This window comes from Coregonus clupeaformis, unplaced genomic scaffold (genome assembly GCF_020615455.1).
Source record: "Coregonus clupeaformis isolate EN_2021a unplaced genomic scaffold, ASM2061545v1 scaf1221, whole genome shotgun sequence".
Lineage (NCBI taxonomy): Eukaryota > Metazoa > Chordata > Actinopteri > Salmoniformes > Salmonidae > Coregonus > Coregonus clupeaformis.
In genome coordinates this window covers 2,472-18,563 of record NW_025534675.1, presented here as the reverse complement: position 1 = coordinate 18,563, position 16,092 = coordinate 2,472, and positions in this window count along the sequence as shown.

The following is a 16,092-nucleotide window of genomic DNA, read 5'->3' as shown; positions in this document are numbered from 1 at the left end:
TATCCAGATTCTGACTGTTAGCACTTGGTCTATAGCAGCTTCCCACCAGAATGGGCTTTAGGTGAGGCAGATGAACCTGTAGCCATATTACTTCAACAGTATTTACCATGACATCCTCTCTAATCTTTACAGGAATGTGGTTCTGAATATAAACAGCCACACCTCCACCACTGGCATTTCTGTCTTTTCTGTAGATCTTATAACCATTTATTGCTATCACTGTATCATCAAAGGTATTATCTAAGTGAGTTTTTAGAGATAGTCACAATATGAATGTCATCTGTTACTAGCAAGTTATTGATTTCATGAACCTTGTTACTTAAGCTACATATGTTAACGTTGTCTATTTTGTGCACTTTTCTGGGATGCTTGCTTGTTTTCATTGCTTTATAAATAACATGCTCATGTTATTTATGTTAGTGCAGAGTGAGCTGCACACAGTGGACTTCCTGCTAGGGCACACCGCCTCAGTGCTAACAGTAGAACTCTGGCACATGATTACTGCTGTGGGATCATTAGAGGCATTCCGGGCAGTAAGAGGGACATAAATTAGGTTACTTACGTTGTCTCTACCAACGCCCCTGGGATAATGTACAGTGACTTCGGAAAGTATTCAGCCCCCTTGACTTTTTTCACATTTTGTTACGTTACAGCCTTATTCTAAAATGGATTAGATAAAACATTTTCCACACAATACCCCATAATGACAAAGTGAAAACAGGTTTTTAGAAATGTTTGCAAATTGATAAAAATAAATAAAAAAACAGGAATACCTTATTTACATAAGTGTTCAGACCCTTTGCTATGAGACTCGAAATTGAGCTCAGGTGCATCCTGTTTTCCATTGATCATCCTTGAGAGCTCTAGAGTTCCTCTCTGTGGAGATGGGGAGAACTTCCCAGAAGGACAACCATCTCTCTGCAGCACTCCACCAATCAGAACCTTTATGACAGAGTGGCCAGACGGAAGCCACTCCTCAGTAAAAGGCACATGACAGCCCTGCTTGGACTCTTAGAAACTACATGATCTGGTCTGACGAAGTCAAGGGGTCTGAATACTTTCCGAAAGGCACAGTACATTTGCTGAAGCATTATGACATATCAGCCACACAATAGTATGGATTAACTGTGCTGGGCTTTGGGTCATTGATAAATTCATTGTCTCAACGCAGCTTCATAGTGCTGTGAAAGGGCTTGGGTCATTGATAAATTCATTGTCTCAACGCAGCTTCATAGTGCTGTGAAAGGGCTTGGGTCATTGATAAATTCATTGTCTCAATGCAGCTTCATAGTGCTGTGAAAGGGCTTTGGGTCATTGATAAATTCATTGTCTCAACGCAGCTTCATAGTGCTGTGAAAGGGCTTGGGTCATTGATACATTCATTGTCTCAACGCAGCTTCATAGTGCTGTGAAAGGGCTTGGGTCATTGATAAATTCATTGTCTCAACGCAGCTTCATAGTTCTGTGAAAGGGCTTGGGTCATTGATACATTCATTGTCTCAACGCAGCTTCATAGTGCTGTGAAAGGGCTTGGGTCATTGATAAATTCATTGTCTCAACGCAGCTTCATAGTGCTGTGAAAGGGCTTGGGTCATTGATAAATTAATTGTCTCAATCCAGCTTCATAGTGCTGTGAAAGGGCTTTGGGTCATTGATAAATTCATTGTCTCAACGCAGCTTCATAGTGCTGTGAAAGGGCTTGGGTCATTGATAAATTCATTGTCTCAACGCAGCTTCATAGTGCTGTGAAAGGGCTTGGGGTCATTGATCATTCATTGTCTCAACGCAGCTTCATAGTGCTGTGAAAGGGCTTGGGTCATTGATAAATTCATTGTCTCAACGCAGCTTCATAGTGCTGTGAAAGGGCTTGGGTCATTGATAAATTCATTGTCTCAACGCAGCTTCATAGTGCTGTGAAAGGGCTTGGGTCATTGATAAATTCATTGTCTCAATGCAGCTTCATAGTGCTGTGAAAGGGCTTTGGGTCATTGATAAATTCATTGTCTCAACGCAGCTTCATAGTGCTGTGAAAGGGCTTGGGTCATTGATACATTCATTGTCTCAATGCAGCTTCATAGTGCTGTGAAAGGGCTTGGGTCATTGATAAATTCATTGTCTCAACGCAGCTTCATAGTGCTGTGAAAGGGCTTGGGTCATTGATACATTCATTGTCTCAACGCAGCTTCATAGTGCTGTGAAAGGGCTTGGGTCATTGATAAATTCATTGTCTCAACGCAGCTTCATAGTGCTGTGAAAGGGCTTGGGTCATTGATAAATTCATTGTCTCAATGCAGCTTCATAGTGCTGTGAAATGGCTTTGGGTCATTGATAAATTCATTGTCTCAACGCAGCTTCATAGTGCTGTGAAAGGGCTTGGGTCATTGATAAATTCATTGTCTCAACGCAGCTTCATAGTGCTGTGAAAGGGCTTGGGGTCATTGATCATTCATTGTCTCAACGCAGCTTCATAGTGCTGTGAAAGGGCTTGGGTCATTGATACATTCATTGTCTCAACGCAGCTTCATAGTGCTGTGAAAGGGCTTGGGTCATTGATAATAATAAATAATAATAATAATATGCCATTTAGCAGACGCTTTTATCCAAAGCGACTTACAGTCATGCGTGCATACATTTTTTTTGTGTATGGGTGGTCCCGGGGATCGAACCCACTACCTTGGCGTTACAAGCGCTGTGCTCTACCAGCTGAGCTACTGAGGACCACATCGTTGATCATTCATTGTCTCAACGCAGCTTCATAGTGCTGTGAAAGGATCCAAGAACCCAAATTATTCGGGTGGATCCCCATCCTCCTTTATAAAATGTGTTTTTGTTTCCAAAAGGTATCGAAATTGTCAACAGAAGTTGCACCCCCATTGAGCTGCAATAATCACGTAGCCAGTTGCGAAGAGAAAGAATCCTGCTAAAGCGTTCAATGCCACGATTCAGAGAGGGCACAGGGCCAGATATGATGCCATGATTCAGAGAGGGCACAGGGCCATATATGATGCCATGATTCAGAGAGGGCACAGGGCCAGATATGATGCCATGATTCAGAGAGGGCACAGGGCCAGATATGATGCCATAATTCAGAGACGGCACAGGGCCAGATATGATGCCATGATTCAGAGAGGGCACAGGGCCAGATATGATGCCATGATTCAGAGAGGGCACAGGGCCAGATATGATGCCATGATTCAGAGAGGGCACAGGGCCAGATATGATGCCATGATTCAGAGAGGGCACAGGGCCAGATATGATGCCATGATTCAGAGAGGGCACAGGGCCAGATATGATGCCATAATTCAGAGACGGCACAGGGCCAGATATGATGCCATGATTCAGAGAGGGCACAGGGCCAGATATGATGCCATGATTCAGAGAGGGCACAGGGCCAGATATGATGCCATGATTCAGAGAGGACACAGGGCCAGATATGATGCCATGATTCAGAGACGGCACAGGGCCAGATATGATGCCATGATTCAGAGAGGGCACAGGGCCAGATATGATGCCATGATTCAGAGAGGGCACAGGACCAGATATGATGCCATGATTCAGAGAGGGCACAGGGCCAGATATGATGGGTCTTTTATTAGTGTCTATCAGAGAGCCAATCAGCTCTTTTTAAAATCCAGTTTCAACTGTTCAGAGCTGCCCTTCATAATGTCATTAAAAACCCCACATGGACTACGATAGAATCCATGTCCTGACGTAGTACATTCGGGAGCAGCTTAGTAATGTCATTTACTCGAGCTCCGGGATAAGGACATTTGTTTTTTGTACCAGGAACAGTGACATTTTCATTAGGCTAAACCTGAGACATAAGATTGTTATTAAAAGCGCTATAGAAATTTAATAAAATTGGGCCAACTTTTACAAATATGAATATTGTTCTAATTCTAGACATTCAGTTTACATGGTATAATTCAAAATATTCCCCTTGTAATACTAATGCAGCGCTAAAATGGCTGCCATAATGTCACGTAGATGTATAGCTACACGGGGAAAAGGATAGAGGAGTCTGAGGATTGCCTTTATTCAATCTGGTTCACACTGGGTAAGGAACATCAGGTGGACTGGATGTCAAACAGAAGCTGTGCCTCCCTCCATTCAGTTGGTAACACCACTGTATTCTACCTTCTCAATGTAGGATAGTACATAACAACAGAATATGACATCACAATTTAAAAAGAGACTAAGATACAGTGGGGAAAAAAAGTATTTAGTCAGCCACCAATTGTGCAATTCTCCCACTTAAAAGATGAGAGAGGCCTGTAATTTTCATCATAGGTACACGTCAACTATGACAGACAAAATGAGAAAGAAAAATCCAGAAAATCACATTGTAGGATTTTTAATGAATTTATTTGCAAATTATGGTGGAAAATAAGTATTTGGTCAATAACAAAAGTTTTGTCAATGCTTTGTTATATACCCTTTGTTGGCAATGACACAGGTCAAACGTTTTCTGTAAGTCTTCACAAGGTTTTCACACACTGTTGCTGGTATTTTGGCCCATTCCTCCATGCAGATCTCCTCTAGAGCAGTGATGTTTTGGGGCTGTCGCTGGGCAACACGGACTTTCAACTCCCTCCAAAGATTTTCTATGGGGTTGAGATCTGGAGACTGGCTAGGCCACTCCAGGACCTTGAAATGCTTCTTACGAAGCCACTCCTTCGTTGCCCGGGCGGTGTGTTTGGGATCATTGTCATGCTGAAAGACCCAGCCACGTTTCATCTTCAATGCCCTTGCTGATGGAAGGAGGTTTTCACTCAAAATCTCACGATACATGACCCCATTCATTCTTTCCTTTACACGGATCAGTCGTCCTGGTCCCTTTGCAGAAAAACAGCCCCAAAGCATGATGTTTCCACCCCCATGCTTCACAGTAGGTATGGTGTTCTTTGGATGCAACTCAGCATTCTTTGTCCTCCAAACACGACGAGTTGAGTTTTTACCAAAAAGTTCTATTTTGGTTTCATCTGACCGTATGACATTCTCCCAATCCTCTTCTGGATCATCCAAATGCACTCTAGCAAACTTCAGACGGGCCTGGACATGTACTGGCTTAAACAGGGGGACACGTCTTGCACTGCAGGATTTGAGTCCCTGGCGGCGTAGTGTGTTACTGATGGTAGGCTTTGTTACTTTGGTCCCAGCTCTCTGCAGGTCATTCACTAGGTCCCCCTGTGTGGTTCTGGGATTTTTGCTCACCGTTCTTGTGATCATTTTGACCCCACGAGGTGAGATCTTGCGTGGAGCCCCAGATCGAGGGAGATTATCAGTGGTCTTGTATGTCTTCCATTTCCTAATAATTGCTCCCACAGTTGATTTCTTCAAACCAAGCTGCTTACCTATTGCAGATTCAGTCTTCCCAGCCTGGTGCAGGTCTACAATTTTGTTTCTGGTGTCCTTTGACAGCTCTTTGGTCTTTGCCATAGTGGAGTTTGGAGTGTGACTGTTTGAGGTTGTGGACAGGTGTCTTATATACTGATAACAAGTTCAAACAGGTGCCATTAATACAGGTAACGAGTGGAGGACAGAGGAGCCTCTTAAAGAAGAAGTTACAGGTCTGTGAGAGCCAGAAATCTTGCTTGTTTGTAGGTGACCAAATACTTATTTTCCACCATAATTTGCAAATAAATTCATAAAAAATCCTACAATGTGATTTTCTGGAAAAAAATTCTCAATTTGTCTGTCATAGTTGACGTGTACCTATGATGAAAATTACAGGCCTCTCTCATATTTTTAAGTGGGAGAACTTGCACAATTGGTGGCTGACTAAATACTTTTTTCCCACTGTATATGAACTCAGCAAAAAAAAGAAACGTCCCTTTTTCAGGACCCTGTCTTTCAAAGATGATTTGTAAAAATCCAAAATAACTTCACAGATCTTCATTGTAAAGGGTTTAAACACAGTTTCCCGTGCTTGATCAATGAACCATAAACAATGGATGAACGTGCACCTGTGGAACGGTGGTTAAGACACTAACAGCTTACGGACGGAATGTTACCTCAGGAAGACAATACACTTATAACATGAAATTCTGAGACCACACCAAGATTATATTTACACAGTAAGTAAAATACACTGTTTTCAGAGGTTACAAACTCCCACACACTCTCTCCCTCCCTCCCCTCCCTCCCTCCCTCCCTCCCTCCCTCCCTCCCCTCTCCGTCCCTCCCCTCTCCCTCCCTCCCTCCCTCCCTCCCTCCCCTCTCCGTCCCTCCCCTCTCCCTCCCCTCCCTCTCCTCTCAGTCCCTCCCCTCTCCCTCCCTCCCTCCCTCCCTCCCTCCCCCTCCCCCCTCCCTCCCCCTCCCCCTCCCCTCCCTCCCTCACTCCCTCCCTCCCCTCTCCGTCCCTCCCCCCTCTCCACACACTCTCTGCAGTGCTGCGTTCCGTCCCAGTATCTTCTGCAGCTTATAGTGGCTCTTGATTGGTGCTAAACCTGTTTTAGCCACTCAGAAAGCAATGTTGTCTGTTTTTTTTTTTTTTTTTTTTTTTTTTTTCTTTTGTTCTCAAGTGATTACGTGGATACAAATCTCTACACTCAACTCCTTAGCAACCTCTGGATGTTTGCCCATCTATTGGATACAGTGGCAGCAGCGGTAACGGAGGAACAAACACTTGCATTGACATACTCAATCCAGGAGCTGTATGAACTCCAACCAGACAAAGTGGAGCTAATACATTAGAATAGTATAGGGTCACCATGGTAGACAAATAACCAGACGAAGTGGGCGTGGGCTCACTGCCCAAAAAGGTAGATGAGCTGTCAATCTATCATGATCACACAGTCGTCCGGAAACAACTGGTGCTCTCATGCATGCTTCAATGTTGCTTGCCTCAAAGTGCGCATAGAAGTCATTTTGCTCGTCTGGTAGGCTCTTGTCATTGGGCAGGGGTCGTGTGTGTGTATGTATCCCACATCTGTTGCTATGGGGTTATGATGTTAGGGACAATATAGGATGAATCACAATAATTGTTTGCTAAAATAATAATAACTTTCCAAAAATGTAACCTTTGTAATGTCAGTCCTGGTTAGAGGTAACAATCCTTCACATGAACTGCCTACATTATTAACCATATTATTCACGAATAGTGGAAATTAAGATACGCAAATCACATTACAAACTATCACCCTCCTGCACTTAAGGAAATCACATTACAAACTATCACCCTCCTGCACTTAAGGAAATCACACTACAAACTATCACCCTCCTGCACTTAAGGAAATCACACTACAAACTATCACCCTCCTGCACTTAAGGAAATCACATTACAAACTATCACCCTCCTGCACTTAAGGAAATCACACTACAAACTATCACCCTCCTGCACTTAAGGAAATCACACTACAAACTATCACCCTCCTGCACTTAAGGAAATCACACTACAAACTATCACCCTCCTGCACTTAAGGAAATCACACTACAAACGATCACCCTCATGCACTTAAGGAAATCACACTACAAACTATTACCCTCCTACACTTAAGGAAATCACACTACAAACTATCACCCTCCTGCACTTAAGGAAATCACACTACAAACTATCACCCTCCTGCACTTAAGGATATCACATTACAAACTATCACCCTCCTGCACTTAAGGATATCACACTACAAACTATCACCCTCCTGCACTTAAGGAAATCACACTACAAACTATCACCCTCCTGCACTTAAGGATATCACAAATGTCATGGATATATTGGAACTAGTGGATATATGGAGGCTTAAATACGCCTCCCGAGTGGCGCAGTAGTCTAAGGCGCTGCATCGCAGTGCTAGAGGTGTCACTACAGACCCGGGTTTGTTCCCGGGCTGGATCACAACCGGCCGTGATTGGGAGTCCCAAAGGGCGGAGTACAATTGGCCCAGCGTCGTCCCGGTTAGGGGAGGGTTTGGCCGGGGTAGGCCGTCATTGTAAATAAGAATTTGTTCTTAACTGACTTGCCTAGTTAAATCAAGGTTAAATATCCTGACCCAGTGAGATCGGCTCAATCAAGCTAGTTGTCTTCACTACTCTCTTATCTCATTCTTGCTGGCACCAAAAGTTTAAAAAGTGTTGATGGGGACAGAATGCGGTCGGACCATCATATAATTGGCATATACAGTGCTATGAAAAGTATTTGCCCCCCTTTCTAATTTTCTCAACTTTTGCATATTTGTGATACTGAATGTTATCAGATCTTCAACCAAAACCTAATATTAGATAAAGGGAACATAAGTGAACAAATAACACAACAATTACATATTTATTTCATAAACTAAGTTATGCAACACCCAATTCCCCTGTGTGAAAAAGTAATTGCCCCCTTACACTCAATAACTGGTTGTGCCACCTTTAGCTGCAATGACTCCAACCAAATGCTTCCTGCAGCAAAACATCCCCAAACCATCACACCACCACCACCACCACGCTTGACCGTTGGTATGAGGTTCATACTGTGGAATGCAGTGTTTGGTTTTCGCCAGGCATAATGGGACCCATCCCGTCCAAAAAGTTGACTCAAGTTTGCCAAAAAGCACCTGGATGATCATCAAGACTCTTGGAAGAACGTTCTATGGACAGATGATTCAAAAGTATAACTTTTTGGACGACATGGTTCCAGTAATGCCTGGCGAAAACCAAACTCTGCATTCCACAGTAAGAACATCATACCAAAGGTCAAGCGTGTGGTGTGTGATGGTTTGGGGATGCTTTGCTGCCTCAGGACCTGGACGACTTGCCTTAATAGAAGGAACCATGAATTCTGCTCTGTATCAGATAATTCTACAGGAGAATGTCAGACCATCCGTCTGTAAGCTGAAGCCCAGCTGGGTCATGCAGCAAGACAATGATCCAAAACACACAATCAAGTCTACATGAAAATTGCTAAAAAGCAACAAATTGGAAGTTTTTGAGTGACCTAGTCAAAGTCCAGACCTAATCCCAATTGAGATGTGGCAGGACTTGAAACGAGCAGTTCATGCTTGAAAACCCACACGTCACTGAGTTAAAGCAGTTCTGCATGGAAGAGGGCCAAAATTCCTCCACAGCGACGTGAGAGACTCTACAGGAAGCATTTGGTTGGAGTCATTGCAGCTAAAGGTGGCACAACCAGTTATTGAGTGTAAGGGGGCAATTACTTTTTCACACAGGGGAATTGGGTGTTAGCCCAATTAGCCCACCCAACTACCTCATCCCAATATTGTTATTTATTTTGCTCTTTTGCACCCAGTATCTCTATTTGCGCATCATCTTTTGCACATCTATCATTCCAGTGTTAATACGAAATTGTAACTATTTTGCACTATGGCCTATTTATTGCCTTACCTCCATAAGTTACTACATTCGCACACACTGTATATATATTTTCTGTTGTATTTTTGACTTTGTGTTTTGTTTACCCCATATGTAACTCTGTGTTGTTGTTTTTATCGCACTGCTTTGCTTTATCTTGGCCAGGTCGCAGTTTGTAAATGAGAACTTGTTCTCAACAGGAAGACAGTTTATCGTGTGGAGGTTTCATTCAGGTCTCGGTTTAACTAAATACTCTCTTTGGCAGGAGAGAGACCAGAATCTCACTCTGACAGCAGGAAGAGGTCTTCAGGGGAACCAGACCCAGAGACGCCCAAACCAGCAAGACCACACCACTGCTCCCACTGTGAAAGGAGTTTTAGGTGGTTAGGGGACCTAAAACAGCATGAGAAGATGCACACAGGAGAAAAGCCTTTCCAATGTTCCCAGTGTGGAAAGAGTTTTACCTGGTTAAGGGCCCTGAATAGGCATGAGGAAATACATACAGCAGGGAGGAAGACCTACCACTGCTCCCAGTGTGGAAAGAGATTTACTCAGTTAGGGAGCCTGAAAATACATAAGAGAATCCATACAGGAGAGAAGCCTTACCACTGCTCCCTGTGCGGAAAGAGTTTTACCATGTTAGGCAATCTAAAAGAGCATGAGAGGACACACACAAGAGAAAAGCCTTTCCAATGTTCCCAGTGTGGAAAGAGTTTTACCCGGATAGGGAGCCTGAAAAGGCATAAAGGAATACACTCAGGAGAAAAGCCTTACCTCTGCTCCCATTGTGGAAAGCGATTTTCACAATCACAAGACCAGAAATCACATGAGAGGACGCACACAGGGGAAAAGCCTTACCACTGCTTTGAGTGCGGAAAGAGATTTACCAAGTTAGGACATCTGAAAAAACACGAGAGAATGCACACAGGGGAGAAGCCCTATTACTGTTCCCAGTGTGGAAAGTATTTTTCTAATTTAGACACCCTGGAAATACATAAGAGAATACATACAGGAGAGAAGCCTCACCACTGCTCCCTGTGCGGAAAGAGTTTGACCACGTTAGGCAACCTAAAAGAACACAAGAGGACACACACAAGAGAAAAGCCTTTCCAATGTTCCTTCTGTGGAAAGAGTTTTACCCGTTTAGGAAGCCTGAAAAGGCATAAAGGAATACACTCAGGAGAAAGGCCCTACCAATGCTCCAAGTGTGGAAAGAGATTTTCACGATTACAGGACCTTACATCACATGAGACGACACACCTGACCACTGCTCCCAATGTCTAAGTACTTTTACCTTGTTAGGGAGCCCGAAAACACATGAGAGGAGGACACACACAGGAGAAAAGACCTACCACTGTTCTCAGTGTGGAATAAGATTTACCTGGTTATGGAACCTGAAAGACCATGAAAGAATACATACAAATACACAGGAGGAGAAGCTCTCATTGTGGAAAGACATTTTCCCAGTCAGAGGACCTGAAATTGAGTAGAGAGGCTGTTGTTCTGACTTATGTTTTTGACAGAAATTGTGTTTTAATTTGTTGTTTATATGAGAGAATGTTTTTTTAGAAATGTGCCTACTTTTACATTCATAAAATGTGTATTATTATTGTTTTGATTATGAACTTTGACTGGATAAAAGAAAGTAAGTAACCTTGGACTCGGCTGTGAGCCTTTCTATAGCATAAGCGAGCTTGATGTACCACGTCCCCCTGTACAGGACGCTTACCCCCCACCAATCTACCTCCTTAATGCTGAGTGCTGTGGTGGGAAACAATCACTATACTTTATTACAAATCAAAATACTTCCAGAGTTTTTTTGTAGAGTTGAAAATGACTTTCTTACAATTTCAATAAAGCCGATGCCGGTCTGCAGAGTAGCACCTCCTCACCTCCTCTCTCCCTCCATCTTATATAGTGCCCCCTCCACACACACCCTAGCTTTAAAATCCCTCCCTCCCTCTTCAGTTTCCCGCTCTTTTTATTGCTCCGCCACTCCCTTTGTCTATGGTGGACGGCTACATTCAAAAACTTTCACTCAGTTCAGAATCAATAGTAATACACTCAATCAAATCCCTTATCTTGCAAAAAAACACTCATGTTTTAGTTTAAACTCTGTTCGACCCGCTGGCGCCGCTCTTTATCACTTTGTGTGAGGAGAGAGACAAAAAGGCCACCGCATGTGTGTATGTATGTATGTATGTATGCCTTTCAGTGTGTATGTATGTATGCCTTCGGAAAGTATACAGACCCCTTAACTTTTTCCACATTTTGTTACGTTACAAAAATTAAAAAATTAATTTAAGCCTTATTCTAAAATTGAATTTTTTTTAATGTCAGGCTGGTTTCAGTCCCTGATAACATAGATAGGACAGCCATGGATTTAAGTAAAAGCCCCTAGGTCAGATTCCCACTTTTACCCACACACACACACAAACATACACACCCACACACACACACAAACACACCCACACCCACACACCCACACACACACACACACACACACACCCACACACCCTGTGAACCTGTTACCACTCCCCAGAGAGGAAGAGAGACGTGTGGAGCTCTCCCAAACCCCGTCCCAGTCAGTCTCAGCGGGGCAGAACAAGTGGCTCTTGAACACATTGTTTACCCTGTTTATTGACCATCACCTTGTCGACAGATGCATGATGGGAGACAAGTCTGTCCTGTCTGTCTGTTCCCACATACTGTGTCTCTGTGTCTGCTCCACAGTTCCCACACAGACAGGAGGGCCTCCTACTATGAAGAGGGAAATCAAAAGGTCACACACACAGTAAAATTACCCAATTCAGTTTAGCCACAAAGAAGGTTCACTAATATGTTCATGATGAACTCAGTTTTATCTCATAGTCGTAGCTAAACAATTTCCAACAGTGCCAAGCAGACGCACCTGGTCCCATGTTTATAGTCTTTGGTGTGACTCAGCCGGGTATCCAACTACCAACCTTCCAATCTCAGGGAGGATTCAAATAAAATGTTATTATGAACTTTTGATATATTGGATAAGTATAAAACCCTTAGATGTTCATTAAATGTTTTGGATATTTTTTAATGTAAATTATTAAATAAATGAATAGAATGTGCATTTCTTGATTCTACCCTTGAAACCTCTTGAATTTTGTTGTTGTGTTTCATTGAGTTATTTTGTGTACTAGACTTCAAGCTAAAGGAATATGAAAATGTGATGACGTTGTTCTGAGAACATTGATAAGTTGTTGACATCAAAAACATTCACTACCTCATGGATGTTCCAATCAGTATTATTCCAAACACAGGTGCTGATTGTAAAAAGGAATTGATTAATGGAACATATTTTTGTCTAAATAAGAATAAAATGTGTAATGCCATTAGTGGACGTTCATTATATATTTATATTTTATTTATTTATTTATTTAACATTTATTTAAGTAGGCAAGTTAGTTAAGAACAAATTCTTATTTACAATGACGGCCTACCAAAAGGCAAAAGGCCTCCTGCAGGGACAGGGGGATTAAAAAATAAAAATGTAGGACAAAACACACATCACGACAAGAGAGACACCACAACAATACATAACGAGAGACCTAAGACAACAACCTAGCATGGCAACAACACATGACAACACAGCATGGTAGCAACACAACATGACAACATGGCAGCAGCACAACATGGTAGCAGCACAAAAAATGGTACAAACATTATTGGGCACAGACGACAGCACAAAGGGCAAGAAGGTAGAGACAACAATACATCACGCCAAGCAGCCACAACATCTATAACACCAAAGTCATCATTAAGCTTCGGGACCCTGGGTCTGAACCCCGCCCTGTGCAACTGGGTCCCGGACTTCCTGACGGGCCGCCCTAGGTGGTGAAGGTAGGAAACAACACCTCCACTTCGCTGATCCTCAACACTGGGGCCCCACAAGGGTGCGTGCTCAGCCCCTTCCTGTACTCCCTGTTCACCCATGACTGTGTGGCCGCGCACTGCCTCTCAACTCAATCATCAAGTTTGTAGATGACACAACAGTAGTAGGCCTGATTACCAACAATGACGAGACAGCCTACAGGGAGGAGGTGAGGGCCCTGGCGGAGTGGTGCCAGGAAAATAACCTCTCCCTCAATGTCAACAAAACGAAGGAGATGATGGTGGACTTCAGGAGACAGCCGCAGTGGAGAAGGTAAAAAAAGCTTCAAGTTCCTCGGCGTACACATCACTGACAATCTGAAATGGTCCACCCACACAGACAGTGTGGTGAAGAAGGCGCAACAGCGCCTCTTCAACCTCAGGAGGCTGAAGAAATTTGGCTTGGCCCCTAAGATCCTTACAAACTTATACAGATGCACCGTTGAGAGCATCCTGTCAGGCTGTATCGCCGCCTGGTACGGCAACTGCACCATTCGCAACCGCATGGCTCTCCAGAGGGGTGGTGCGGTCAGCCCAACGCATCACCTGGAGCACACGGCCTGCCCTTTAGGACATCTACAGCACCCGGTGTCACAGGAAGGCCAAAAAGATCATCAAGGACCTCAGCCACCCAGGCCACGGCCTGTTCACCCTGCTATGATACATTTCTAAAAACCTGTTTTTGCTTCATCATTATGGGGTATTGTGTGTAGATTGATGAGGGGGGTGAAAGTATTTAATCCATTTTAGAATGAGGCTGTAACGTAAACAAAATGTGGGAAAAGGAAAGGGGTCTGAATACTTTCTGAATTCACTGTATATTTAAAACCAAATACTTTTAGACTTTTACTCAGTAGTATGTCAAAATAATGTTAAAATAAACATGTCTCCACCCTTCCATGTCACACACTCAGAAACTGTAAATAGATGTGTCTACATTGTACAATCAATTAGTGAAGCAGAGCCTCAAATATCACATTCATTTGTAACTATCCACTGTTTTTGCAAAGCTGGTTCCTGTTTAAGTTGTTGGTCCTGTTCGTGTGGGTCAAACAGAAACACCCTGATGATTGGTTGACAATAGAACCTCCCACAATGTCGGACAGTCTCTATCCCCATAATGCATCACACTTTGAAAGGCGGTGATTTGACAAAAGTAATCTGCTCGAACGAGCCCATTGCTTTAACATATGCTTAGCTGATACCGCAAATACCTTTCCAGACATTGTAATATCTATCAGGCATCAGCAAAACAGAGGAACGTGCCCAAAGACTGCAGGTGGGGGCATTTAAAGAGCTAGCCCCCACCCCTTTCAGGTTGACGAGGTTGACTGAGCGTGGCAACCAATAATACTGTGCTCGTAATTACCAGTTTGGAGGACCGTTCAAGTGGATTTTTCCCAGTCCTATGTGGTAAATTCCCACTTGGTTATGAATGCCGCTGGACTGATAACTAACCCCCAGGTGGATCATTGGCGTTGTTTCCAACGGGAGCAAATTTGTATAGTGCCTCACAATCATCAGACATAACATAGCAATCATCCCGCTATCATCCTCTTTTACCACTTCAGAAAACCTTTACCAAACATTACCCTTTGTGGCCCTCCCTTCTCTTTATGTTCAACTGTCCATTTCGCAGCTTTTCTAAATAAATCAATAAGCAATGATCTGTTTGTTTGACTCCATGACGAAATATTGCAGATGTAAGTAGTATATAGTATGTTTAAAACTTTCATTAAGTCTAATCAATCAACACCTGCTTCTCTTTGTGCATGTCAATATAATATTAGTATCTGATAAAATAAAATGAAGAAAATAAGAATAAACGTTTACCTGAACTGCATTACACCAGTCAGGAGAAGGCGATGTGCTTCTTTCAGGCGAGACGTGTAATCTAGTAGAAGACAGGATGCTTCTTCAACAGCAGCAGTTTGTTAGCCGGCTCGGTAGCTTGAAACTGACATTATATTGTCAAGATTAGAGTTAAATCCTTAGCTAGGTCACATCTAGATTTAAAAACTAAAACTAAACAGACTGAATTTATTACAATTCTAGTAATTCAGCAGACGCAGATCGACTCACAGTAGTGAGTGCATACATTTTCCAGTACTGGTCCCCCGTGGGTATCGAACCAACAACCCTGGCGTTGCAAGCGCCATGCGTTACCAACTGAGCTACACTGAACTATTCTAACAGTATATATTCAATGTACATATTCATATTTAGGTATAGGTCTGCATAGAGTAAAGTATTGGCTGTAAGATGTCAGACAAAACATATTTGCTAATCTCTAAATTAATAAAAATATGTAGTGAATATCTTTCTAAACTGCGTTACCCATTCCAGTCAGCAGATGGCGATATGCGTCTTCAGATGGTGCTTCTTGTGTGACGTCATATCCAGTGGACCGGACGTCACGGGATGCTGCTTCAACAACACGGATACTGACTCATTCAACCGCCTCCGTAGCTTGGTAGCCAACATACAACCGAGAACATCGAAGCTCTTTAGAACATTTTTGTAGATTGATCGCGGTGTTTGTAACACAATTCCCTGTTTAGGTATCTACTAGTTAACTTAGACGTAACTTGCTTGTTAAATTGACAAATGTGTTGATTATACTGAACCTAGCACTAAACTAATCGCTAATGCTAGCTATCCCGACCATGAGTTCACTAAGCTACTCTCCTCCTGCTACTGAAGAGGAGGTCTGCTGGACGGAGAAGAAGCTCTGGGGCTGAACATTGTCATCAAAGAAGAGGAGGAGATATTACAAGTAAACGGAGAGGAAGAAGCTTTCAGAGTGAAAGAGGAGGAAGCAGGCCATCAGTATCACATTGAACGAAGAGGAGGAGAATGTTACAGTGAAAGAAGAGAAAGAACACTTTAGAGTGAAAG